General features: G+C 40.9%; 2 long non-coding RNA genes across 3 annotated transcripts in view; both read right to left on the reverse strand.

The window, feature by feature from the left end:
* The window catches only part of LOC146424412 (uncharacterized), a 58511-nt gene that overhangs the window by 20923 nt on the left and 9829 nt on the right, over nt 1-27759 (reverse strand). The window lies entirely within an intron of this gene.
* The window catches only part of LOC146424413 (uncharacterized), a 46159-nt gene that overhangs the window by 15732 nt on the left and 2668 nt on the right, over nt 1-27759 (reverse strand). The window contains exon 2 of the long non-coding RNA XR_014847009.1: nt 7190-7326. This is a non-coding gene — a long non-coding RNA (uncharacterized LOC146424413). The remainder of the gene's footprint in view (nt 1-7189; nt 7327-27759) is intronic.

Raw genomic sequence — 27759 nt, forward strand, 5'->3', positions numbered from 1 at the left:
TTTCCCTTTCAAAGAGACAAATTACAGAGTCAATTAATCAAAGCAGAAGTTGTGATCACCAGCATACATTTTGTCAGCCTTGTTGATGTCAACAGATGTGTAGAGTGACTGCAAACCCCCAAAGAGTGAGGTGAGCCTCAGGGCAGGTTAAATATGAGCAGTTTCCTCTAAATTCCCTGTATGGTGCTGGTTGTTGGAGTTATCAATTGGTCTTTGTGATTGCATCACACAATTCAGATCAGGGCTAACCTTTCTTGTAAGAAGACCATAGTTAGAGCAACAGTGCTTGAGCATTTACCTTTCCATGTGCTTTTTGGTGCCACATTGATTTGAAGCATTTATGACTTTAGATGCTTGAGACAAAGGACATGATGTCCAATGTAGAAATTTACAAATTTTCCTTGGAAATCTTTCCCAACTTGCATCAGGTCAAATTTGCTCTTGTTACTAACAGAGCCACAATTTTGCCTGATTTTGCCATAATTGATCCTTGCAGAGTTGTATAACTTGATGAGTAGAAATAGTTAGTCAGGTTTTCACTCCGTAATACATGTTCATGCAACAAAAGATAATTTGAACATACATTTATTAACCTTTGACCACAAGCCAGAAACACTAAAGAAGCTAGAAAGGATCCTAGTGAGTATAGTATCCCTCCTGAGGCAACCCTTAATATACCAAGCCCAGCCTAGTATCTCTCCTTAGAGTTCTTAGCACACCTAGTCTCTTCCTTTGGCAGTAAAATATAAGGCTATTCAGGAGTACAGGATGAAGCTGCTATCTGCAGCCTAGGCCTTGTACTGTGTCTCACAGCTACTGTCATACATGAAATGATATCACAGCCTTTTGAAACTTTTTCACGTCTTTTGGGAAATGCATAGGTACTACCATAAAATGTTAGAAAACTTATCTTTACTTGACAGGGACTTTGATTTTATACTGCTCATTGAAATATCTTGCTGTAAAAGATGTTTGGGACTGAACTCACCCAAAATTAACTGTCTAAAATTTGTCTCATCTAGAAGTATTTTTTTGCCTCCCTGGATATTAAAGGTCAGGAAACAACAGTACAGCAGGCTTGATATCTTCATTGGGTACCCTACCACATCCTCATTCTTTGAAAGAGATTTCTCATGTGTTGTGGGTGTCTTGCATTCTCTCTTTGTTTTTTTTAACTGTTAATGTTTTCCAAAGGTTGAGGTTGTAGGCAGCTTTGAACTAGAGAGCAGTCTGTGGAATATAAAGCAAGGGATGACCTAACTTCTATGCTGTATTTTGCTTCTTGTAGGAGATGGGAGGCATCATGAAGCACAGATCCTTTTTGAGCTTCCATCCTCATGCCAGAAAATTATATTAAGTCTGGTGTTTATGTTCACATCCTAAGTATGTGATCATTACAGGAGAGTGGACTACTCTCCTGTAGTTTTGATACCTTATTCTCTCATTATACTCAGAACCACTATGGAAATCAAAGTGACAAGGTTTAATCTCTTGTTCAAGATTTGTTTACTCCAGACTACTTATGTCTGCTCCCATAATTTTAAAAAGTTGTTGCTGCCACATAGGGGCCAAATATTAGACTCTCTGCCTTCAATATCAAGACTGAAAAACAATTTCACTTTTTCTAGACAGAAAAGAAATATTAAGTAAGTCATTCATTTAAAAAGCTGTCTGCTAAAAGTTAGAGACATCTTCCAAAGCTCTTTGCTTGTGAATGTTTTAGAAGCAGAATCAGATTTTCAAAAAAAACTCTAGAAGATATAAAATAAATAAAGTAACCTAATTTTAAAACATCTTGGGAAATCCTTAGCCCTGAGTTGACACCCATCTCTGCTCTGCGGCAATTCAGATCTATACATGTCTCCCTGAAGCTGACATCCAACCCCATGTCTGCAAAAATGTTCAGTGCTATCTTCTGCACTGATGCAGTTTTCTAACTGACTCGGGGATTAGGACTGATCCTCTGATGTTTTGGATGAATGTCTGAACTACTCTTTTATGCAAAGCCTGACTGTACTTCCAGCCAGCCTAGCCAGCTTTGTTTTTCTCTCACTTTCTGTCCCAGGTCAAAAAAATATGCTCTCAGAGAAATTAAACAGGTCCAGGACAAAGATGGAAAAGATACATAAAATATTATTATAAGCTTGGGTCCCAGAACTGCTCATGGACCTCACAAGTCTTACACCCACAGCAAAATTTAAAAATTGCTCTGGTGGGCAAATATTTGTTCCTACCACAACACAATTTTCTAGAATTTTAGTATGGGAGGTATCTATTCAGTTATATACACTTACACATACACTAATGAAGGAGGATAGATGAAAAGCCAGTCAGAGTTTGAGTGATCTTTCTCACAGGAATATTGGCTGCCTCTGCCAGTGGGATACAAGTAGGGAGATTCACCCTGGGTGCTTGGGGGTGAAGGAAAGGAAACAAAGTGTAAAGTTTCTTTCTCCGCAGTCTCATGGTTTTGCTTTAGGTGAAAACTATGGGAAACTGTGGAAAGTGTCCCATCAAAATTTACAAATCCTATATCCACAGCAAGAGACATATCTAACCGTACATATGAGAAGCTCTCCCTCTTTCATTTCAGTCAATTTTTTTAATGATCACCTAGGAATATGCAAGGAAGGATGAAGTTTAAGTAGCCAAAATATTAGAAAACTAAAACATCAAGATGTTGTCCTGAAACTTTCTGAATTCCCCACCACGGTAAATTGTATCTGCATGGATTTTTTTTTCCTTTTTGCTCAGATTATTCAGTGTAGCGCTTCCATTGGCATTAACTAATACCGTACAAGCCAAAAAATAACTTGTGGGCAAACAGCAAAGCCTGTCTTTTCTCATATGCTAGCACAGATCTGCTTGACATTTTGCTGCCTTTTTGTTGTGATGGCTTTTGTATTTGCTGTTGTCAGGCAAGGGACACCACAAGTATTATTAAAAAACTTCAGCCGCACTGACACCTTTGAAGCAAAGGTGACTCACAGTTACACTACTGCTTATTCTATGAGAAGTGTGTTAATTCTTTTATTTGCCAAGTTCTGGCCACAGGATAAGTGTGCACCTGTTTGTACAAAAAATCAATGTCTGTCTACAATAGCTTGTATTTCACACCCACACAGACACATACGTGCACTCTAGAAAACAGCACAAATCTAGGCTCAGTAACAACTACTGCAACAAAAAGAAGTTAAATTTTGGAGTAATCCAGAATTTCAAATTTAGTTTATTCATTCACTTCATTCTAGCCAGTGCATCTGCAGCACAACCCTATTAACTCTAAGGGGATTCCACCAGAGGTGAAATGAGCTTGCACACTGTTTTCCAAGTGCAGAAGCAATCAGAACTGCACTTGCCCCTGACAGAAGTAGGGCTGACACAAGCTCAGTGCACCAGCACTCACTGTATTCATCAGAGTGAAGACCCAAGTACTTTTTAAGGCTTTATTTGTGGGAAAGGGATCATTTGTGGGAAAGGGATCATCACATCAGCACTTCTTACCGACAAAGTTAAACAGTAGTTGAGTTTCACTCCTTTGATGAGGTGCTCAGACTTCCAAAATGCTTATTTGTTTTCTCTGATTTTTATTCCCCCAACTTTGGATTTGCTTAGTGAAAATAATGGACAGAGATCTGAAATGGAGTAATTGCTTCATAGGTCCTTGCTAACTCTTTAAAGTGCTGTGCAGCTGCTGATGTATGTTTGCGCTGGCACTGTGGAGTGGAGTCCTGGGAATAAGGAATCTGGTTTCAGAGAAACTAGACCCAGCTTCAAACATGTGAGTAACTCTCCCCAGCTGATAGAACTTTTACTGAAGGAAAACAACAATGAAGAGAGAAGCACACCAGCAATATCTTATATTACTCCTCTGAAATCCATTCCAAAACTTCCTTCTCATTTATCTGATTATGCACTTCTGTTTCTCAAATCTCTCTTTTGGTGATTTTACCTTTTCTGTTAGTTTAGGTGTGTGATTGCATACACCTAAACTGTGTTTTCCATGTGAGACCATATTACATCAAATCACATTATATTCATTTTTAAAGTGTGAGAGGGGAGAACATAAGGTGGGGAGGAAACCTCCTGTAATTGAAAAAATCCTTGAAGGTCTCTCCAGAATGGGAAACCTGTTTGAGGTGTATTAGAAAAAAAATTTAATACCATTTAGAAGGTTATTATCCTTTAAAAATGAGGTAGCCCATAGTTTTTTCCCTGATACTATGGTATTTAGGTAATACAGTTAATCTAGTTTGACCTTGTTTGGCTTGGAAGGGTCTGGCTGAAATAAAAACTTTGCCCACAGAAGTATGTGCTCAACGATTCAAGAAAAGGCTAAAAATTGCAGTGTGGAAGAGGTTATGTTGAAACTTTATGTGCTTTAGAATTTATTCTTTTAAACAAAGAAGAGGAAAAGAAGCAGTCCTCCTCACATTCTGCCTAATACCAATGTCATGGTTTACCTTTAGAAGACTAAGTCCGGATTCTCACAGTTATATATCTAGTCACTCCTGTGGTGAAAATTCCAGGACTGAACTAAATCAATATACATAGACCAGTTAGGTCATTCCGATTAACAGCAGCTAAAGATCTGTTTTTGAGCAGACCACCCAATGCATGTTATTGACATGTGATAACATCACTGTCTTTCAATTGTGGAAGATTTTTCTTTCTTCTCCGAACTTTCCAAGCACAATTTCCTGACACTAATAGGTTGGGAAGGTTCTGTGAAAGTTGTTCTTTGAGCAGGAAGAGAGCAGCACCAGCTTGTTTAGTTATTCGGAGTATATGATGGATGAAATGTCAGAAATAATTCCGCAGACTACTGATGTCTAATCCCAGAGAACAATGCCTGCATTTGAAATCCCACTACAAGTTTAATTTGCCCAAATGAATCCTTGTTGCTATATCTTTTGTTACTTTTGCCAACAGTAATAAAGTAATGTGACAAATTATAAACCGAGAGTAAAGGCATTCTGGAAATAAAAAATATCATTCACAACTAAATTTAGCTGATACGTTTGTATTGGTAGAAAGAGCTTTCTTTAGTCCCAGACACTTAAGACAGCAAACACTTTTGGACTGCAAAAACTTTAGTAGTACCTGAAGACACAAGGTCAGTCAGGAAGCCAATGCTTGATGCTCAACGCTTTGTGTTCTATATAACTATGATGGGACTGTTTCTCTGAATTTGACAATGTGAGATAGTGGGTCTGGTAGCAAGGCAAGACCTCTCTATGTTTTCATAAGAGTAAACCAATATATTCAGCAGCAAACAGCAAACCAGTTGGTCTTCTCACCCCTAGGGTCACATTAAGGGGCTAGAAGGGCAGCCTTCGTCAGGAATGGAAAAATTTAGATGGCCCAAGAGACCAGCAAAGAAGACATCAGAGAGGAAAAGACTATATAAATTCAAATGAAATTCTGATTTGACATTTACTACAGACAGTAAATAACTATTGACTTAAGATAATGTGAGAGTTAGTCTTCCCTTAACTTCTATGGCCTCCCAGACACTAAAACCAATTATGAAACCTTGACAGTTATTCTAAGATCTGCCTGTCCTTATTAATTTCTAAACAACTGAGTCCAGGAAGAGGTGCAAGAAGATCCCAACCCTGAAATGCTCTCTGATTGTCCAAGTGTCATTGTGCACCTAATAACAGGGTGGAGGGGAAAGGTTTATCCTCAGCCTGCGTTAAATGAGATGGAGAATTTGATAGCTGTCCATTTCTCCCACTGCATTATTGGTCTTTACAGCTATTCTGTAAAGACCTTTGTTGCCAGCTCACTCCTGTTGCAAGTGAGAGTACCCTTATAATGAAAAATCACATCCTCACTGTTGTGGATTGCCTCTTATGGAAATGGATCGATTTCAGTCCTAGCTGGGTGGTCAGATTATGTGTCTTCCTCTCTTTATTTACCAGGGCTATATTTTAATTATAGGGTAAAAATATTAATTTAAGAAGTATAAGTATCACATAACTTTGTAAAATCACCGTTCCATCTAAGCAATAAAACAGCTGCTTCCCTGGAACAGAAATAATGCAGAGGAATGTACTATATTTTAGCTGTCTTCTTTTATTTTCTTTTCAGTAAGGAAGATAAGTAAAGACCCTGGATAAAAAGAGAAGTGCCTTACAACGTCCTTAACTAGACAGAGGTACACAGGATTCACTTGGTATTAAAAGGTAAGCTATTCTGTAAAAGGTTTTGAGATAATATTCTACATATTGTAGTTTATGGATATTTTCATTATGCGTATACATGTCTAATCCGGTTTGGATCCTACTAATCTCTTGGCCTAAATTATACCTAGTAGTAATGAGTTCAACAGGTTAATTGCAGCTTTGTTTTTTTTTTTTAAGAGAGAAAAGGGGAAATAAGCTTCCTTTCATTGCATTTTTTTACCTCCTTTCTGCTTTGTTAAACTTTTTTTGATTGTATAAACAAAGAACATGTTTTACCATCTCAGCACAATTCATTATGTCAAATAGTGGTATTTTATATTCCTTCTTACTCATTTTTGTCAGTTGAATAGTCCCAATCTCTTCAATATCTATTCAATAAAAACACATGTGTTCCATACATTTTTTGCAAGGCACAGTCCATGTCATCATCTGGGTCAGCAGAAAGCAGTGAAACCATGTCACTGTGTCATCCTAGGACTGTGTATGCTTACATGAAGCAGTCTTTAAATAAACAGAAATTATCCTGGGAGTAGAGAATGCAATTGAAAGGATTCTCTGACCCCCGAAGCCATGTGCTCCCTTTCATCTTCACTCACTGGCTCTTTGGTGAACACTGAATCCTCCCGTTGACTAGAGCTTTTTCCCTAAAGGGCAGGAAACATGGGTCTGAGCAGCCCCAGGCAGAAGGGGAAATGGGATCCACGTGTCTCTCTTCCTCTGTGACAGCTCTGACAATAGGGCTATTGCACTACAAGAAGAGGGCAGGCACTATCACTTTCTATGTCCTCTTCCCAAAGTATTTTAACAGAAAACAGTGTTTCCCTTCCCAGTTTGACCAGTAAAGAAAAAAAAATTTAAAAAAGCATACAAGACCTACACTCATGAGGTTGTTTGTCTAGAGAGTGAATAGGTGCTTCTGTCTGCTGTTTTGAACATGTTTTGAGGTGCAGGGTAGGAAAGCTGCTCCTTTAGCATTGTGGATTGCATGCTGGCGTCACCTGCATGATATCAGCTTTGAAGCCACTTCAGTCCAGGGTCACGTTGGTGTCTTCAGAAGTCAGCAACCCAGAGCCTGTCTCTCTCACACAGTGATGGGCTGATCTCTCCTCTTCACCAGAAGAAAATGGGGTCTAGACTGCCAAATATTTCAAAGGTTAAAATAGTGCAAAATCCAACCATTCTGCCGTTTTCAAGGCAGTAGGGCCAACCAAAGTTTCAAAATCAGATTTGAGACACTTACGGGGAAATACAGACCTGACTTTCCATTTTTACGTTATTGTTATGATGCAGCTTGGGAACCATCAACGTGAATTTTAACCTGAGCATCTTCAGCTCATACCAGAACCTCTGTTCTTAGCTTTGCCTAACAGTATTGCACTTTAGCACAATATAAGGCATACTCATTCGTTTGGCATGTAGAGTTCAGTTGTAAATATTTGTAGTAATTCAAGACTTATTGCTAAACCTTATGACACCAGTTTCTTTGGATCAATGGATGTAGAGATACAAAATACCTCATTGTTTTCTGCTAAGGTCATCATCCATGATAGCTATTTCATTGAGAACATGTAAAAGGGGCGGGAACTTCCCAAACCATATCAAAACATTGTCATATCATGCATGATTTGGATGACCCAAAGTAGTTACCAAAACAGCTTCCTCACAAAAATAACTCTACATCTACCAAGAGAATTGGATTTAGATGAGTTGTCATTCAGTTCTGTTGAGTTTTGCTGAACTGATTCTGACTGTGCTTTTGGTTGGACATACTGATTGTTTAAAAGAGTTAATTGGTCTGTGTCTTCACCTGATTGGGAAGACCAAGACCACACTACAGTTTGATTTCATTTAGAGGAACTGTGTTGTGACACCCAAAGAGTAGGTTTACCTATGTGTCTTCTATTGATAAAACAGGTGGACAAGGCTGGAGGTGGCACATCTCCTTTTTCAGTCCTAAGTCATGCTGGTCTTGGGATCTGTGTAAACAACCTGTGAATCATGATCTCTGTTGCTTTCCTTGAAAAGCAGAATAGAGTTTTTTGTTCAGTGAAGGAGAATTTTAACAAATTCAGTGTTTACACACTAAACATCTCAATTGCCTCTATTTTTATTTTAATGACCATTTTCAACAAGGTGGAACTCCTTTCACAGTAACCACTGTCAATAAGGCACATTATGAGAAAAGATGTGAGGTAATAAGTGTTGGTTCATTCTCTTCTTGCAGTGGGTTGTAAACTCCCACAGCTCCTAAGTCTTCAAAGTCGCTTGCAAATGTTAAATAACTATCCCTCTTCTCCCCACTCACAAACACATATCATTTAAGGCTATAATTGCAATCAGGCAGAGTTTTAAATGCCTCATGTAAGGCCTCTAAGTCTACTTACACTGAGGATCTCACATCACAATCTGGATAAGTTCATCCTGGGCTGATGGTAGCAAGTGATACTCAAGCATCTTTCTTATGGGAAGAGAAGCACTGTACACTCTCAAGAGCACAGCCATCGTGTGCGACAAAGACAGAAGTGTAACATATACAGCACTTGAATTCCATCCTTGCACTCAGGTCATAATGCTTTCATGAAATGTTAAAAATGTCACTAAAGTTCTAACTTGGCAAGCTTCATTACTTTCTAATGTTGCCGTGTCTGTGGATTACACCATAAGTACTGCAATTATTACTTGCGAAGTTTACAAGTACATTATCTTTATTTTTCTCATAATTACCCACAAATCTCAACTAGCCTGGATAACATAATCTGCTACAGAATGTTTTCTAATTGAACATGTGTGTCAGAGAGGAAGATGCTTCTATAGCATCAGAGAGCTGTGGGTTCTTTGTGAAGAAGATCATGATTGCAAATTAATCATGTGATTACCCCTGATAAAACATACAGATCCAGCAGAACAAATAAATGTCGTGTAGCTGACAAGCACTGCATTAAAGATCCTGACTCTGGCAACTGTTAGTGCCCCTTTCTGATGACGACCACAAAGAACCAAGTCAGGCAGGGAACCTGTGGACATCTTGAAGGAGGGATTGCTACCTGCACCTAGTTTAACATGGAGAAACTGGGCTGCTCCAGTCATCCGTGGGAAGTGTTATATATCTCCCAGGGGTTGTTAATGTGGCCTTTCGGATTCTGTAAGACCCGCAAAGTCAAAATATGCTATCCAGTTATCCCACTAAAGGTATAGCCTAGCTTGACCCAAAACTGGAGTCAAATCCTCTCATGTTCTGACCCTGATATATTTCATTTCTTTGCACTAGAAAATGAACTAGAAAGAGATGCAAATTTTTATGGGACTAAGCATTTCTTTCATTTTTTTTCCATGTCTTACTGCTCAATACAATCACGACATATGCTGTTAGGTGGGCCCATTAATTGCAGTATCTCACTAGACTTTTAAAATGAAAGCTACTGCCTCTGGTGGTTTAGGTGGAACAGAGATATATAACCTCCTAAAATATCTCTAGTAGCCCCAAGTTAACAGCCAGTATTTTTTAATCCTTTTAGTTATATTAATACTCCTTTGGTTGGTTTTTTTTTTTTTCCTGGAATGGAGTTTGCCAATATAATTTGCAATTATTGCTTTGCATAATAAATTCATAATTTTGAGCTCCTGACTCTGAAAAGCAAATCACTCTGAATATATTATCCATGGGAGGTGAATTTGTTTGTGTTTCACCCAGACATATACACAAAGTATTGCTCCTCCTGGGGTGTAAGATAAAGGTGGGATAGCTTTTTATAAAAGGAGGATTGAGACAAGTTTTGTAATAAAATCCTGCCTAAGCAAAATTCTTGTAGTAACAAAGCTCCTGGCAGAAGGCCTGTCAGTGGACTGTGTCCAAGACCATAGCCTAAACAGCAGACAAGGACTCTGTAGAACAAGCCCACTGTGGCTCATCACCTTTCCCCTCCAACTCTTCACCCCTCTCAGCCAGCTCACGACCTCGTGCCAGAGTGCTTCCCCAACCTCTTACAATACCTCGTGTACTCCTTTGGAATGCTTTGAAGAATTCCTCCAGGTTGCCTAACCCCATCTTGTCACTTTTCCTGCACGCAAGCAAAAAGCAAGGAGAGTTAGCAGTAGCACCACGCTACTACACTGTCAGTCCACACTTAATTCACTGCCTAGCATAAACACTGTCTTGAGTTTTAATGTGTAAAAGCACTGTTAAGACATCTCTGCTGAGAGTCTTGCACTCATCAGCTATGTGAAACATAACAATGGATGTGGATTTTTCCTGTTTATCTCAGTCTCAAGAATTAATTTCAGTATCTGTGCTTTCCTTTATTCTTCCCGAGGTTCAAAACTGTGCTGTCAGCTTCGTGCAATTCTTTTCCTTATTAGTTCAGTTCCCAGGCTGACAGTTTTTATCTGCTATAATTTTCATTTAGGCTAACAACTTACTTGTTGGTCTGCTCATTTGAGTAAATAGCTATGAGGATTTGTTGAGAATGTTAGCCAGGAGGCAATTTCTTGATAGTGTTTTGCTGCTGCTGTTGTTTCCGAAAAAGAATATTACAAACAGTTACAATATTACAACATGTTAATTACAAACAGTGAGCCAGTGTGTATGCCTTCATGGTCAGATACCATGACTTTCATGTTAACATGAAACCACACGATGATTTTTGTGGTGTATCAATGTATTGTGCAAGTTGTATCCTGCACTGATTTGCAGGTCATGTTATTTCATTTACTTAACTGCTGTTGTGCAGAGTGAAAATTGGTGAAGAATTTGACCTTTTTATCTCTGTAAGCATTCTCAAGCAACCTTAAAAATCCTTCCTATTTCTGTTCTAATTCCATCACTTGTTTTATGTTCATATTTGGAGGTGCAATCTGACTTGGTAAAATTATTCATGTGTTTTTTACTCCCATTGATACTTTTGTCATGGCAAATGGGCAGCTCAGAGTACAACAATAAGATATCAAGCAGCACACAATGTTCATTTGCCTCTGTGCACACCAGTGACTGCATGTGAATATAGTATTCAGTGAATGCACAAGGAAATGTTTTTATCAGGCTTTTTTCTATTGTTCAAGGCACAAAGGACAACACTAACTTTTTCTTTTTTTCTTAAGAAATAAGACTGCAACTTCCATGTGTAATATTAAAACACTATTACTCCCATATCTTTCACTTATGTAGTCAATGCTGAAATCTCAGACAAGGGCCCAGCCTAGACATTTGCATGTCAAGATGAAAATAATCCATTTTGATCCTCTGTAGAAAGTGAGGAATAGAGGAAGAATAAAAATAGAGGAAGAAGCTCAGAAAACACTACCCATCTCTCTCTGCCATGGGAGTGTTGAGGGAATGGCATTCCAGAGAGGGGTGTGATGCTGCAGTGCTGCACTGCCTGAAATGCTGGGAAGAGCACAAAGAGGAATTCAAACACAAGAGAAGTAATCCTGATGAAAACTGCATCCATGCTGATCAGAAGAGGAAAAAAAAGGACTACTGAAATAAAGGCTGACTTCTTCCCAGCTAATGGTAACACTTAAAAGAGATGTTTGAACTAGGGATATTTTGACCATAGTTGCTCAGTGGAGAGAGAGGACCCTGAGATACGTAATAACAGTAGGTGGGTCAAACTAAAACTAAAGTGGATTAAGCAGATACTAAAACCATCAAATTTTATGTAGCTTTGCAGCTATATACTGTTGTACTCAGCCACCAGATCTGTGTTTTTAGAATGTGTTATGTAGCTGGCAGTGACATGGCTGGGCAATGTGATGCTCAAATCAAACAGCATGTCTGCCATACCTCTTTTTGCTCAGGACGCAGATGTGTTGATCAATTCAGAAAGCCTTTATAGAATGGGGAGGACCATGGCCCTCACTGCAGTTCTGCAGAGACACAGACAGACAGGTTGCATTGTGTGTGTGTGTGTGTGTGTGTGTGTGTGTGTGTGTGTGTGATCTCCGGGGCTTCTCCCTGGAGCTGCTTTGGGTGGTGGGCTGTGGAGCACAACACATTCATTTCTCCATCCACATGCTCACCTGTGGATATGTGTTTTCCTCTTTGGAGCTGAAGAAGTAACTTCACCTTCATCTAAATACAGTAGATGATTTATTGCAGCCTTTGGCTGAGCCAGGGTAAAAGAACAATCCCATTTTGAACCCACAACATATCTCTGAGCCAGTTTCCCCCAAGACTTCCCTCGAGATTCAACAACCACTCTAGATTCTGCAGCCATTAACTGATGTTAACTTAGAACTCTGTGTTAGTGACAGGAGTTCAGGTACGGGTTGTGAAGTCCAAACACATACAAAGACCAACTTACAGGAACCCAGAGAGTAAAGCAGTAAAGAGAAAAACACTGATCAAATAAGTCAAACCCTCGTTTTGTACTGTCTTGTGTCTCCTCAGACCATCAGTCTTTCTAGAAAAGGCCCCACTATGCTTGTACATCTGCAAACATCAACAATCACAATTTTAAACATAGTCTTTTGAGTATCTATAAAGTACGGTGTAAAATGCTCCCACACAGCTCATTCTCACACAAACATTCAGCTTGCAATACAGTGTGCCCCTTCCACTTTCTCAGATCCTGAAGAAATGAAAAGTCCCACTGGACTGAAAAGAAAGAAAAATTAAGAAAAGGCCTGAAATTTTTAAAAAGCAAATATTATGAAATAAAGTTGCAGGAAATAATGTGCTAGAAATCCACAGATTTAGGAAGAAACCCCTTACAGACTAATTTTTAATGGGGTAGCAACACTGATGAACAGATATTGGGATTCATGTTTTTCATTATTCTTTGGTTGTAATCCTCCTCATTTTAAATGTGTTCTTTATTCATTGCTAGAACCTTCAGAGCCAGCATAACCAGTCCGTAGAACTGAAATATGGGATCCAGAAAAATTACTCTCTATCTCTCTTTTTGCCCCTGTTAATCTTCCTCAGGATTTCCTCCTACCATAGTCTCATTTCTTCTCTTACTCTTCCCCAGAGCAGAACTATTACCATGCTCTTCTCCTGCAGTTCACTTAAGAGTTATCCAGGGTCCCTTTTAAGACTGAGATCTTTTCTGCAGCAAATTCCTTTTTAATTCTCCTGGATACTGGGTAGGAGGCAAAGACTCAAAATCTGCAAAAATAATATGTGCTAAAATTTGCGGAAGGAATAAAATTAATGCATATGCCATGGCACTACCCTGTACTACTTCCCATCTGGGAGGAAAGAAATAGGCATTTCAGCTTAATAATATGCATGGTTCTCCCATTAGATTCCAGAATCTCTTAATGTAGATACACATCATTTTTTGGATATCAACAAACCACTTGAAGTATTATTTATACTCAAGGCTAGAATGATTGCCATGAGAATAATTGTGTAAAAGCTGGAATAGGAAAACAAAATTAACATTGCTGAATGGTATTCAGGCCTCAGTGATTTGGCAAACTTAGAAAAGTTCACATGTCAGTTAAATGACAGATATGAGCCGTTGCAAAAAATATAGTGGTATTTCTCGAAAATATCTGATAGAGTAAAGGTTAATGTTATTAACATTCTGCTTGGTATGTAGTTGGTGTGAATGCAATATGTTCTTTTTTATTTCTGTTTTCAAATATCAATGAAAACTTGATTTTTTTATTAATAGTGTTTAAGGATATATTGATTTTGATTGTTTGTTTATTTATTTGTTTATTTGTAAAAATGATTAAAGCTTTTAGGATTGGAAGAAAGAGGTACGTATGAAATGCCAACCTATATAACTAAGCCTGCAAAACTAATGCCTCCATGAGTCATTACAGGATTTTATTATTCTTGGTTAAGTTCAGATTAAAAAAAAAACAAAACTTTATGCTTTTGTCTTTGGGGTTCAAGAGCTGCTTTTTGTCAGGAAGACTTTCCCCAGCTTCATTGGGATGTATGATGTTTTAGATTTCTCTTTATGCCCTGAATCAGAACAAAACTTCTGAAACTGGCAAACATTCCAAAGAAAGGGGCAGCACATACTGAGTGTAAGGAATCCATGTGCAAGCGATACACATGTGGCAGCCAACCTGATGTTTGTCATGTGAGTTTAGCCTGTCCTTAACAGGCTGCCTGTGTCAATCTTTTAAACAAAGGCACACTGCCTCCATCATCCCTTCCTGGTAGATTAAGTTCTGCACCCTGCTTTTCATTTCCTTTACTGTCGTTCTTCTCCCCAGTCTGTTTCACAAGTGTTGATTTCATCTCACATCCCCAGAAGGAAACTGCAAAGGGTGCTGTAATTTTCATAAGTACAGATGATTCCAGAAGTCCCTCCAGCATGTGAGTGTCTCTGGTTACTCATTTACTCTCTGGTTAATGTTTAAGGAGCAGAAGAGAAAAATCTTGCCTCTTTTCTAGATAGGTTAGAGCTATGCTTCTGCTACAAGTGCTGAGTTAGGAATAGCCCATGTAAAGCCCTGTGAATGGTGAGGATCTGGGAGATGACCACCGAGAATGGTAACCAGAAAAGTGGCATTTAACTCCCAACCAGTATTTCAGAGCAAGGGGGGAAAAATTATGCTGACAAACAGTAGTTACAAACAAATGTCAGATCAGGAGAACAATGGCCCACACTGGACATATTAAAGGCAAAAGGCAACAAAACCGCTGCACTCCATGCACCACTTAGGACTGTGATCCCTACCAGTGTGACCCAGGCATGCTGGAGGTTGATCTGCTGTGCTTATGCACATCAGTGGATACAGTGCTCTCAGATGTGACAACTTTTGAGCAGACTTTTCTGTGTCCATTCTTGTTGCATACCTTTGCCTGACAATGAGCAATGTATAGCCTGCTGATAGCTAGCAGGCACTTTTTACCTTTCATGTTAAACCACATGACATCAGGTGCCCTTGCAAATTATTTTTGTGAAAGATAGACACATAGCCTAAAAGTAAGTTAATTTTCTATTCAAACCATTTGTTCAGTTTTTGACCTGCCACCTCCTCCATTCTGACCATTCTCTTAATCCACTTGATTTTAAAACTATGCAGGCTTTGATTTCAGTCATTTCTCACCCTTTAAATCTCATTTCTTATCCCCTAACTTAATTAGCACAGCTTAGTTAAAATTATTACAAACATCTTTTTTGGTATAATCCACTTAATCATAATTTTAAAATGAATGGAATATTTAATTATCTGTACTCATGATGTAATCAGAAACTTTAAAAATCCTGTGAAAACTATTTAATAATATTCCAGACTACTCAGCATTTAATTAAGGTTATTAGAAGACTAGAAAATAAATAGAAAGATGAATAAAGAAGAAATCTGAAGTCCATAACCATTGTTTCTTAAATGAATGACCACATTTTGGAAGGCCTTCCAAAACTAAAGTGGTAATACATCTCTTGTCCCAAAAGATTCTCCTTTAGAGGTGTGGTTTGGTGTTTCAGAACAGAAAGGGAGAGGACTGAAGTCTTTGAAATCGTTCTATAAATAATGTCAACCTGCTGAATATTAGCCTGTCCCTTTACTGGAACTAAAATAAGCACAAAAACACTAGGTTAACCTCCCTAACAAGCAGAAAAATCCTCTCCTCCCCACGAAACTGCGACCTGCGCTGTTGTTACACAGAACCCCATGTGGGAAGATGCCGTGTTTCAGCACATGCTCCAGAGGATGTAGTGTGCCCTGTCCCTTGGACCCAACAATATGTCATGTACTCCAGCCCATATCACCACACATGGGAGCTGGCTCTGCTGACTGGGGCATGAGCATCTAGAGACCACCACACCCCAGAAAGCCAAATCAGCACTATCGCCACGTCTGCCATGCAGATACAAGGCACAAATGCTCTTCCTAGTGGTTTTCTGCTTGGACATTCACTCACACAGATTTTGAGCAGTCTTTTTTATTATTTTATTTTGTTTTCCCTGTATTCATTTGAAGGTGAAATGCACCTCTCACTAAACCTATTCCAGGGGGATTTGTGATCTGATTGTGCATTTGTTCTACAAATGAGTCCTACCCTAGCCTGCCAGTCATTCCCCTTGCATAATTTCCACAAAAGCCTGAGGGACTTTTTCATGCAAGAGGACTCGAGGGTCAAGCACACTTTAGAAGAGATTCTTCTTCTTTTCTCTTTTTTTTTTTTTTTTTTGTTTTTGTTTCAAAGTAAACTTAAACAGCTTTAAAACTGTTCAGCATTCCCAAGCTGAGATCAGAGCCAGGCTCAAAAAGGCAAATTGTGGCCCAGGTTGTCAGTGTCTGAGGCTTGTTTTCAACAAGTAAAGGGACCATTCACCATTCTCTTAGACCCAACACCAAATTTCCACTGAGATCAGTATGCCTGGACTGAGGGTGTGAGGCTCTTAAAATAATTTCAGCAAAGTCAATTATTCAAAAGCTGTGTCATCACAGCAGATTGCACTCTGAGAATAGCAGGAAGGAATTACATTGCACACTGTTAAAATGTTAGCAACCACATTTCATTTTTGAAAAGGCGATTTATTTGTCCTGAAATAAAGAGTTGATTATATCTGTTATTACTGTTATAAGAACTTGATATATCACAAAGTGGAAGAGTTACAACATGTACCAACTCTCAACCAGGAAAAATGAACCTGATTCATAATTCACTTTGAGAATGTCTAGTTAGTCAATCAAGTGATTTGTAATCATAAAGGCTGCCAGGAACTGAATGAATAATGGACTGTACTAAAATCCTCAGATTTTCTAGTATTCTTATCTCATTATGAGACTTCTATTGCTATTTCTGATAGTTATCTCTCTTTCAGTAGAATAAATTTAACTATTCAAATATACTGAAAAGAATATATTTGACTATTTAATGCATATAATGAATACACAAATTGAGTGACCACTCTGTAACAATTGAATGTGAGGTTTTTCTCCAGAGAAGCTAAATCTTTAGGAAGTGAAGCTTGAATTGAAAAAAAGCCTTTCCCTTCCCCATACCCCCCACAATTTTTCCTCTTGAAAGGATTTTTGGAGTAATCAATCCTATCATATATCATATTGTTACAGTACAATTTCTCGGGTTGTTTTATAACCATGGAAATTACATAATTCATATAGCATGGTGTTTGTTGAAGAGCAACTATTTTACCTTCTTTCTGTAGCTGAGAAGCATCTTTACATTATATGACTATCTAATAATGTATGACATCCAAATCTGTATTTTTACCACTGTTTTGGCAGAACCAGATAGATAGTTGTAGACAGAGATGGAAAAAAGAAACCGCCACCTTAAATATGAAATGGTGTTGGAAGTTGTAGCTTAATATGTGTTAATCATATTCAGAAGTGCAGATTTTTAATCTTTAGTTCATTTTCCAGGCTTTTGCTGCAAAACAAAACTTCTAAGCCATACAGCTAGCATCACACAGGAAGTCCCTTAATTGCAGTTTCTCTTATATTGAAATTTTAACTCATTGTTTGCGATACTATTCATTGCTATCTCATGCATTTCTAAATATATGTTTTCAATATCCTGACAACTGAATCAGGCAATTTTTAAGTGATTGATGCACCCATGCTGTGAGATGCTTTATTCTTGGCATCTCTCCTTACCTACAAAGCAAGTCCATTGACAGACAATTGCCTCTTGTTGTCATATTTGTACTGGTGTAATTTTTTTTTCATGGTGAGGGTCTGTATGACAAAGAAAGAACTGTTAAGTGATAAAATTGAATTTATTATATATTTTGGTGTTACTTTAGCCAGAAGGCTTTTAAGGATTTTACTGGCCATTTACTGGACATCGAGATGGCAAGCTTACTTTTCTAGTAAGCCCAAAGGTTATTTCTTATTTAAAAAGAAAGTCACACAGAAAATGGAGATGGCTTCACCTAGCAGTGAAATACAACCAGTCCAAGTAAAAAAAGTGGTAGGGGGGAAACAGTTACTTCTGGAAGCTTTGAATCAAGCTCACAAATAAACTTGAATTTAGAAAAGCAGTGTTTAATTAGACAAACTCAAATATACAGCCAGGGTGTTGTTCATACTGTTGTAGGCATTCTCATGCTATTTTATAATGATCGCAAGGGATCACTGCATGCATTTTAAACCTTCTCTAAAGGTGTTGTCATTTCAAAGTAAACCTCAGCTGAAGTGTAACACTGAGCAAAACTCATGTGTTGGGATAATTTTTATTTCCAGTAAAAATATAGCATTCTAAACTTAAGTCTGTAGAAATGCTCACAGACCAGACAGGGTGCCATTGTAAAAAAGAAATTAGAAAACCAAAATGGCAAAATTGACAAGATAATTTTGCCTCAGTTAGAAAAGCTGAGAAAAATGACCAAAAGCATCATAAAATCTGCAGTATTTTTGTCTTTACTATTCAAAGGTTAGGGGATAACCAAAAAACATTACTCAAAAGATAAAACACAGATAGGGAAGTATCATAGTTAATTATAATGCTCTTTCTGACTGCAAATATAATTTCAAAAAATTATTTCAAGTGCATAAAAGATGAAGTGCACAAGGTCAAAATATATTGTTAGTGCAGTATGCAGCATGGACTAAACCTATGCATTTTTTCCAGCTAAAGTCACTGTCAGTGTCTCTAGCTGAAAGAGTCCCATAGCAGATAGTCAAGAAAGTTCATGTTGAGCTCTTTAAAAAGAGTATCTGACAGGGATCATTTTCTAGTCACAAGGTCATGAACATGTGTAATGGTTGTCATGTTAAAAATCAGTGGATTTTAGAATGAGACAACCATACTTCCCTTACAGAGCCATGATCTCTAGCAATGCACAAATGTGGTTTACTTGTGATGGTTCTTCTTGGTATTTTGGAATTCAGTAAAGCTGAAAAGCTGATTAGACCCAGAACTGCATTTCCTTAACTTCCTTTAACGTAGTGTAAATTGAAAGAAGTACTGGTGCAGCTAATTTTAGTAGCTACGTGAAGCACTGGATCTCCACAATTTTCAATATGTTGCCTGTGCTCTTAGTCATGAGACACTAGTGTGGTAAGCCACATACGTTTTACTCACTTGGAAAAAATGAACTATCAATATAGGATGGCTGTAAAACATGAAGCAAGACATTCCAGCTCATTCATTTGGAGTTTTATTTCACACTTTTTGTGGAAAAGCAGAAACTTTTATTCATTGAATGCTGAGTTCAAACCACACAGATTAAATTAGGGTATTCTTTGCATTGTTCTGCAAACTACAGAACTTTGATCTGCAATATGGCAACACCTGGTGCAGGGAGGTGAATTTTACTGCTGCTGGTGTAAAAGCCCCATCATAGCAAAGGTTAATGGGTGGGCAGGAGACCTATGTCCTTTCCAAATACTGTTCAGAAATGCATAAGTGTTAACTACTGGAATGCCATTTCAAACATTAAGCAACTTCAGATTTCTAGATTAATTAAGAACAAATAAATTTGATGGGGGAAAAAATCAAATTACTTGCTGGAAGAACATGTTTCCAGAGAAATAATAGTGTCCAGTTTTCAGGTACCTTAGTATACCAAGATACTTTTTTCTAGCCCTTCATCTGTCTGTTTGAGCTAAATGACTTGGAGGTAAGCTGAGAACAGCAGGATTGGTGCCCTCTAATACCTAACTTCTGGCTTTCCTGTATCCAGCGGTTCCCTGCCTACCAATACATACAGTTACAAATGGCCTCCAATAATGGGAAAAAAGTTACTCCTGCTGCTGAAAACAGGGGAAAAAACTGTGTCAGAGGTCTGACTAAATGTTTGCCTTTTCAGTCAGGATCTTTTCTTTTATATTTTCTAGAAGTTGGGCCCACAGTCTAGTAGCTGTCTTCTACAAAATATATGGAGATATCTTAGCAAAGCACAAATCCCCATTGTGTCCATCAGAGGAGACTGCTTTGTTTCTTCCGTGCAGGTTTGTTTTTCTTTATACTTGTCAATTCAGGCTGACCAAAGCCAATATTTGCACCTTCCAGAACTGCAGGGTTTCAGCTCTGCTAAGAGCAAGTCCAATACTCTTACAATTTGTCAGCCGGCCCTCTTACTGCAGTCAAAAACTGGTTTGACTGAAAGATCCAATTCTAGAACAGCAGCTCTCACCTTTGTCATTTCCCATATTGTTATAAACTTTAAATGACAAATGAGACTTCATGATTTCTCTAACTGAGTGTTTTATGGACCCTTAAAATAAGTCTGTTTTCAGAAATGCAGTGATATCACTGTTACTTCTGTAAAATTCAATGTTATAAGGAGAGTTAGACTAACACAAAAATAGGATGTGGCCAGAGCAAAATCTAGTGTTTGTATCTAACCCAGAAATCACTAGGAAACAACAAACTTGTGTTTTTATAGCATGAAGTTTTAATACTTTTATGGAAAGAAAGTTGGACAAACATAGTATTCATCACTGTTTCTTCTTTTTCTTAGTGTACAGGGTAAGGGAGAAAAATCTTGGGGACCAGTCTCTTCCAAATGAGCTAAATGGAAATATATACACTAAAGTACAGCCAGACAGAATCTCACAAGGACACAAAGCCTCAAGTGGGCTGTCCAAGCAATACTCTACTTATGTGCAAATGCAGCATTGGCACAGGTCTGTTTTGTCCAAAGATGACCCAGTCCCAGGGTCGTAGCAGAAAACTGTGTGTGGTCTGTATGCAGCAGAACTGCAGGGTGAAACATGCAGTTTTCAGCTCATCTGCACTGTGGATGCCAGAAATGGGAACTGAGTTTTTCAAAAGTGCATCTTAGCAGTGTACAAATAGCTTTTTCCAGCTCTAGTCTGCTTTACTCCCTAGTGGGGAGCGCTTCTTCACACAAACTTCTCCTGATCGATAGAGTGACAGCCCTAATGTATAGTTAGTGTGTGTGAGGGTCATACAGCTGTCCCTTCAGCAGGCATTAATCCTACATTCAGAACTATGAGAGAGGTTAATGTTTGCTAATCTAACAGACTCTGTTTCTTTCCAGTCCTGGAGGAATGAAAGGATGTGAGCTTCACTTAAGCATTTTAAATTTAGTCTGTGATGGATTCTGCCTGTTTTATTGCAAACTGGAGGGATAGGGGTGGAAATCTGTCTCTGCTCCTAACTCAGACTGTCCAAGCCAAGAATACTGTTATCATTATTAGTCAAGAGCATAACTTTCCTTAGTGCCTAGCAAAGGAGCAGAAGGATTCCCCTGTGTAAGCTGAAAAGAATTGGCAAGGAGGAAGGGGCAGAGGGGATGAGAGGGTTTGCTTCCAAGCAAGACAAACTCTGCCCTCAGAGCCAAGCCTCCCTGGGGCTTGGCTATCCAAGCAGGAAAAATGTGAACTGTTGAATTTTGTGCCCTTATTTTCATAGTTACTTGACAGTGAAAAACTACCAGGAGTGGGAATGCCAGGCAGAGAGAGTCTGTGTTATGCCAGAAAAGGGGGAGTCCATGTTATATCACAGAGGTCTTTGAAGGAAAGTTTGCAGCATTCCCCAGGATAACAGTGTTTTCCATGCTGCCATGCCTGAAGGCAGCCACCCTTGTCCTTCTGCAGGCTAACCCACACTGCAGGGTTTCCCCAGACAAAATAGGGATTTCAAGGGATTCCCAGGAGTTAACACAAGAGTGAACTGCTTCTGACTACTTTGAAAGTTCCTTCAAAACCAGTTATGTAGAGGAGGGAAAGTTAGACTCAACAGACAACAGAGGGATCTCATGCAAGAAAACACAAGAACATTACTCAGGCAGGGTAAGGCATATTTTCTTTCTGGATAACAAGGAAATCATGCTGTGACCCAAGTACTGGTATTTGGATTACACCTGAAATTACAGTAAATTAAAACAGAAAGTAGCAGGCTAACATCCTCCCAGAGAGTAGGGGAGAAAAATAATAGGGCTGTAACTTCAGAATTTCCTAAATTTGCTATGCAGTGGATCTGTGCTATCCAGTACAATAAATTTACTGTCCCTTTGAAAGTAGCTATTGAGCTACCATTATCAAAAGGTAGATACAGAGGTAAAATAAACATTTCTCAACCCTCCATGATATCTAAAAGTGCTGGTTTTGTATGGCATGGCACAGCTTTCCACAAACCCGAGCTGTAAAGGCAGTAGGCTATAACAACATTACTTTTTACTATAGCAGTAAGTACATCTAACGTTTAACTTGTGAGGACTAAATCAATACAGTATTTAGTGGTGCATTGTGGAAACAAACAGAAGAGCACCGCTGACCTGTCTCTGCTGCTGATACAGCAGGTCTGAAAAGAGCAGTGCTGTGGTCAGAGTAGCACCAGCAGATTTCCTCTCCCCTCAGTTCCACAGTCTGCACCAAAAGGGGTGCCCAGCTCCCTTTTATCACCACAGCCCAACACTGCAAGGCCAGATTTTGTTATCAGATTATCCTGAAAGCATGCAGATTAATTGATCTGGGAGATTCCAGTCCCATCCACCCACATACACATCAGACGAGCAACTCCAGGACCTGACATAAACTGCATATACTCAGTGCCCCAGATAGGTAGATGGATAGATAATTGATTAGCTCTATGTGGTCTGGTGATTTTAAGAAAGAATGAACTGCGAAGTTTATGCAATCCTCCTGTAATTCCTACTCCTGCTGTTTAGCTCGAACAAAACATTTCTCCATGACCATCAAATGCCCACTGGTCACATCCAACTACTTGTCGAAATTGCTCTTGAGACTAAGCAACTCCCACCAGGACACAGTAACCTTTTTTGTGAAAGGGAAGTAGTGAAAGGAGAGAAGATGGACTCGCTTAAAGAATTAGTGGGTCTACAACATAAGGAAAAAACTTCTTTATATCTTCCCTGGGACTTCAGGATTTTGTGTTTCTATTTTTACAAGAATGGGCTGATTTGTCTTAGGCTGTTACTGTCTGTTACTGCTGGAACTCCTGGAGAAAGGTGGGAAGCAGAGAATTCTGGCAATCTGCCTAAAGAGAAATCAATGAAACAAATTAATCCTTCGCAGACTGCAATGACACAGTAATCCATCACTCAGAGGTGCTTTTATACACCAAATCAGAGAGCAGAAGAAAGAGCCCTGGGGGATAACACAGACAACAACTTACAACAATACTGGGAAAATACTAAGGAATCAGTTTAGTTAAAGAGGATAGATTTCAGTTGATTGCCTGTTTAGTTTTATAGAGATTTTTCTTCATGCTGCTGCAAAGCTCTGTGCAGATGGCTCTATCTGCTGAGCACTAAACTCCCCAGACCCTCTCCGCTGAGTTCCATCGGGGAGTGAGGAAATGGTTCTTTTTACCCATGATGGGCGAGTGGCTCAGAAACTGACTTTTGAAGGGGAGGGTCTCTGAACCCCCTTCGGGCTTCACAGGATCGGGCCCCTCAGGCACCAGGCGCGTTGATCCTGAGGCGCCTTTTCAGCTCCATGGTTCGCATGTGGGGCAGGGTCGGAGAGGTGGTTGAGGGCAGGGCGGAGCCCACTATCTGCGGCGTCGAATGTCACCCGCTGTGGGGGTGGAGAGGCTGGGCAGAATCAGCCCCTCTCTCTCCGTCCATCTTCGCACCCCTCTAGGAATCCCCTTTTAGAGAAACCCACACGGAGCGAAGGACACGGGTTTGACACCATGGCCCGGTGCTTAAAAATTACGTGGTGGTATTCAAAGGTAAACCTTCCCGCCACCCCTCCGAGGCAGGGGGCTTGCCGGGAGCGACACCCGCTGCCGTTCGCCGGCGCCGCCTCAAAATAACAAAAACAAAACCACACGTGGAGTGGCTGCGGTGCCTGCGCGGTCCAGCTTCAGCACCCTCGCTGGCGGGTTTTCTCTCCCCGTGGGGAGGTGAGCCGTGTTTTGGAAATGGGACAGAACCGGGAGCATCACCCATCCCCCAGGGGGACCCTCCGAAGGCGGTGGGGGTGGGGCGGGAGTTCGGCAACACGCTGGAAATCAGCGGGAAACCCGTGAAATAGCTAAACTGCCGAAACACGGCCACCGGGCTGCTCTCAGCAGGAGAGCTTTTTATTTTATATTTTCACTCTTCCCATCCTAAGGGCAAAGGGGTAATTTTGCTAGCCCACTTCCATGTCGGTTTCGTCATCCTGCACACTTGGGAGTGATGTTTTATTCTGACTCTCCCCTACTTTCAGGAGGTTGATAACGCAAGGATCCAGTGATGCTGCTGGGGTCGGGAGAAATATGCAAATTGGGGAACCTAATTGCTTCATGCCTCTAAACACGGAGATCGCCATTGATGGAGTCAGTCTGTTCCTAATAAAATGAAGAAGCCCTGAATTGAATTCCCAAGAAAGGGACTATAAAAGTTTCCACAGTGTAACGACATTACTTCACCTATACTATTACCCCTCAGATGACATCTTGAAAGACGGCAGACTCAGTATAACTACCATATTCAAAAACTGGCTGCATTTAGGCCAGTAAATCTGGGTTGATTTTAAAAGGGGTTTCATCCTCCGAATCAAATGAAGTAATTGTTAATTAGATGTTTTCTATTAACAATGTCTCTCTTTCTTGCATTACCTGCTCACACATTTAGAGAACTTCTTAGCATCTGGACCATCAGGGGTTTTTTCTTTGCTTGGTTTTTGGGGAGGTTTTTGGTTTTGGTTTGTTTTTCTTTTTGGGGGGTGGGGGTTGTTGTTGGGGTGTTGTTGTTGTTGTTGTTGTTGGGTGGTTTTTTTCTTTTTTGGGTTTGGTTTGATTTGGCTTTTGGTTTCTTGGGGTTTTTTGTGGGGGGCTCAGACTGAAGAGGGTTTCCCTCTTGTACTCTTGTTGTCGAGGAGAATACCATTCATTCTGCTCATTGGAATGTCTTCTATGGAGATTTCTAGAGGTTATCCATGTCCCTGGAGGGTCTGGGTGAAGATGGAGCCTTCCGAACCTACTCTCCCGGTCAAAAGCTGCCAATGATCTCCACTGGAATGGCAAGCATTCCCAACCAGCCCAGGCAGGTTTCGGGGTGCTGAACGCCTCCAAAGGGTCACCAGGGCCCTCTTGCCCTTCTTGAGACACCGCCGATGGTGCGCTTACGTTTGGGGGAGAGGGGAAAGAAATTTCCCCCTGGCAGCTCGGGATGTTGGCAAACAGAAGAAAACCCGCAGCTCCAGCAACTCCGGCTCTCCAGCTCGTAATAAGAGGCATATTGGGTGCGTTTTCAGATTAAGAGTTTATTAGAGGTGTTCTTTCTGCCTGCTCGGCGGACTTAAAGGGAGGTGACTTCTGCATCTTCCCCCGCTAGCACCGGGTGCGACAAAGCGCTGGGGTTGTGCGCTTCGCAGCCCGCAACAAAGCCCAAGTGTGATGAGAACACGAGCGGCATCCCACAGTTTGCGACGGGGCAGGAGGTTGTCCCGGCGAGCGGTACGGGAGATGCGTGGTGCCTAAGAGCCTGTGCAGCGAACTGACGGAGGAGCGCAGAGATAAGTTGGGCGAGCCATCCCTTTCCTGAGCTGGCGGGAGAAACCAGGGGCGTCCTGCTTTATTAGATGTAGTCTAATAGCAGGTGGGGTTTTGCCAAGTGTTTTGCTTATAAACCTGCGACGTCTTCAGATTCCCTCCGGCAGCGCTTTGTGCCATTTAAGCTCGTCTTCATCCTACTTAGACAGATTCAGATGTGTGCTTCATGTGTTTCTCTCCCGGCATTGGCTCCAAATAAACGGATCATGAATGTAAAACTATCCCCCCAAGACATATGACTAAGAATTGTCAAGGAGACTTTGGTCCACTATCCATGTCTATTATGCCAGTCACTCATCATGATCCCTTATGGTGTGTCATACGTCAACATGACACTGATCCGTGACACAGTTTAATGCTATTCCGGGGTGCTCCGGCATAGCACAGCATCCTACCTCCACCCCACACCTTTGTAGCTCGTTACAAATGCATCGCTTACATCGTCTCCAAAGGATCTCTGCACAGTCTAAATTAAAAGCCACCAGTCCCAGATGCTTTATGCTCAAATGTGCGCTGCCTCGGGTTTCTAGGTATTTCCCTGTTTCGCAGTTGTTTTGCTTGTCCGCTCTGCCTGTCTTTTGCCTCGGATCCTTCGGCGCAGTGACAACCCCCACCCGCCCTCCACTCCCAGCTTCGGGCTAAAGGGCAGTCCCAGTTCATCTCGGGAGCCTTTGCCTCCTGCCGCGCCTTAGGCGTTCGGCACTCCTGACATGAAACCGAAAAAGATGCCTGTCCACACATAAACTGTCTATTCCACTCGTGGGCGAAAGTAAGAATCTTGCTAAGTACGGGCAGGAGAGGCCAGCGGGCCGCGGGACCACCGCGGGAAGCAGGGGTGGGTGAGGGCGCAAACCCGCCCCTCTCTCCACCTCCGTGCGTACTTAGCAAGGGTGGAACCCTGGGCTCTGAGGGTGTGCCTTGCAGCCTGTGGGGGCCACCGTCGGAATCGGGCTCGGAGCAACCGCTAGGCGCTGGCCGCGAGGCTGCGGAAGGGATGCAAACAATAGCGGCTGCAACACCTGCGAGTCACCATGGCAGTGAAATATGTACAGTAATATGAAGTAATTGCTCTTACCGCTTCCAGAGGGAGCTCAAAGCTGGAAAATCAAGGTTAGAGTTCTCCAAACTGTAAACACTTTCCACAGGGCACAGCCACAGTGCACGCAGATGGACAGGGAGAAGAGAGAGAGGGAGAGCGAGAGGGAGAGAGAGAGAAAGATTCTTCGTTTGCCTCAGAAGGGAGTTTAAGATTCATTTAACATTATGTGATTAGGGATAAAGATTCTGTCAAAGTGTAAAATCTGTTTAGCTACAGCACGGGGCTGAAAAACTTTTACCTGTGAGCCGTAGGAAGAAACAGGAGGGCAGTGCAAGGTCAGCGCGGATCCGAGGTGCTGTACGGCAGGATTACCACTGGAATAATTAATTCACTGCAGACCACAGGGCTCTTTAGCAAGTACTTAAACTCCCTCTGGAAATAGCGATCTACTTGTGCACGTCCATTCAAGGATCTCATGACTGCTGTGCATGGAAGGTGTTTGGCTGCATGCGCGCAGTGGTGTCCCTTCTGTGTGCAGAATTTTGGGGTTTGGGCTCGTGTGATACGCCACAGTGTCAGGTTGTAAGCGTGGCATGTGGGTACACACATTCACCTTGCTCTGCGTGTTTTCCTTCAGTGTGATTTCGCGCGTGTTTTTGTCACATATTATTAAACGTAGACAATCCCACTCGGCGGTTCACAGTTCACCAGCGGCTGACACTGAAAATTTAATGCTGACTTGGAAATGCCACGCAACTTATGAAGTGCGACAAGCGTGCAAGAGTGGCTAGGATTTGGGTCTCGGCAGAGAGGTTATACCATGCTGCGCTGAGCTAGACCAGTGCCCAAACGGTCAAAACCCACCTTTCACCCTCATCCTCACCCTCATAATCCTCAACTTCATCCTCCAGCCTGCGTCGTGCCCACCCCGTGCTGCCTTCTCACCTGCCCGGGCTGAATCTCAGCTCACACACACAGACACTCGCACAAGCCATACCTGTCTCTTGCTCCACCAAGGAGGAACTTTTCCGCACACCGTCTCTCCCCCCACTGCCTCGGGGAACCGCACCCTCCCCGTCCGGTCCCCAAGACTCTGAGTATTGTCATATCGGCATATAAACCACCGGCAACAAGCGGCAGGTTCGTTTGCTTCCAGGAAAATAAACAAGTAA

Source organism: Lichenostomus cassidix, chromosome Z (genome assembly GCF_008360975.1).
Source record: "Lichenostomus cassidix isolate B80296 chromosome Z, HeHo_3.0, whole genome shotgun sequence".
NCBI lineage: Eukaryota > Metazoa > Chordata > Aves > Passeriformes > Meliphagidae > Lichenostomus > Lichenostomus cassidix.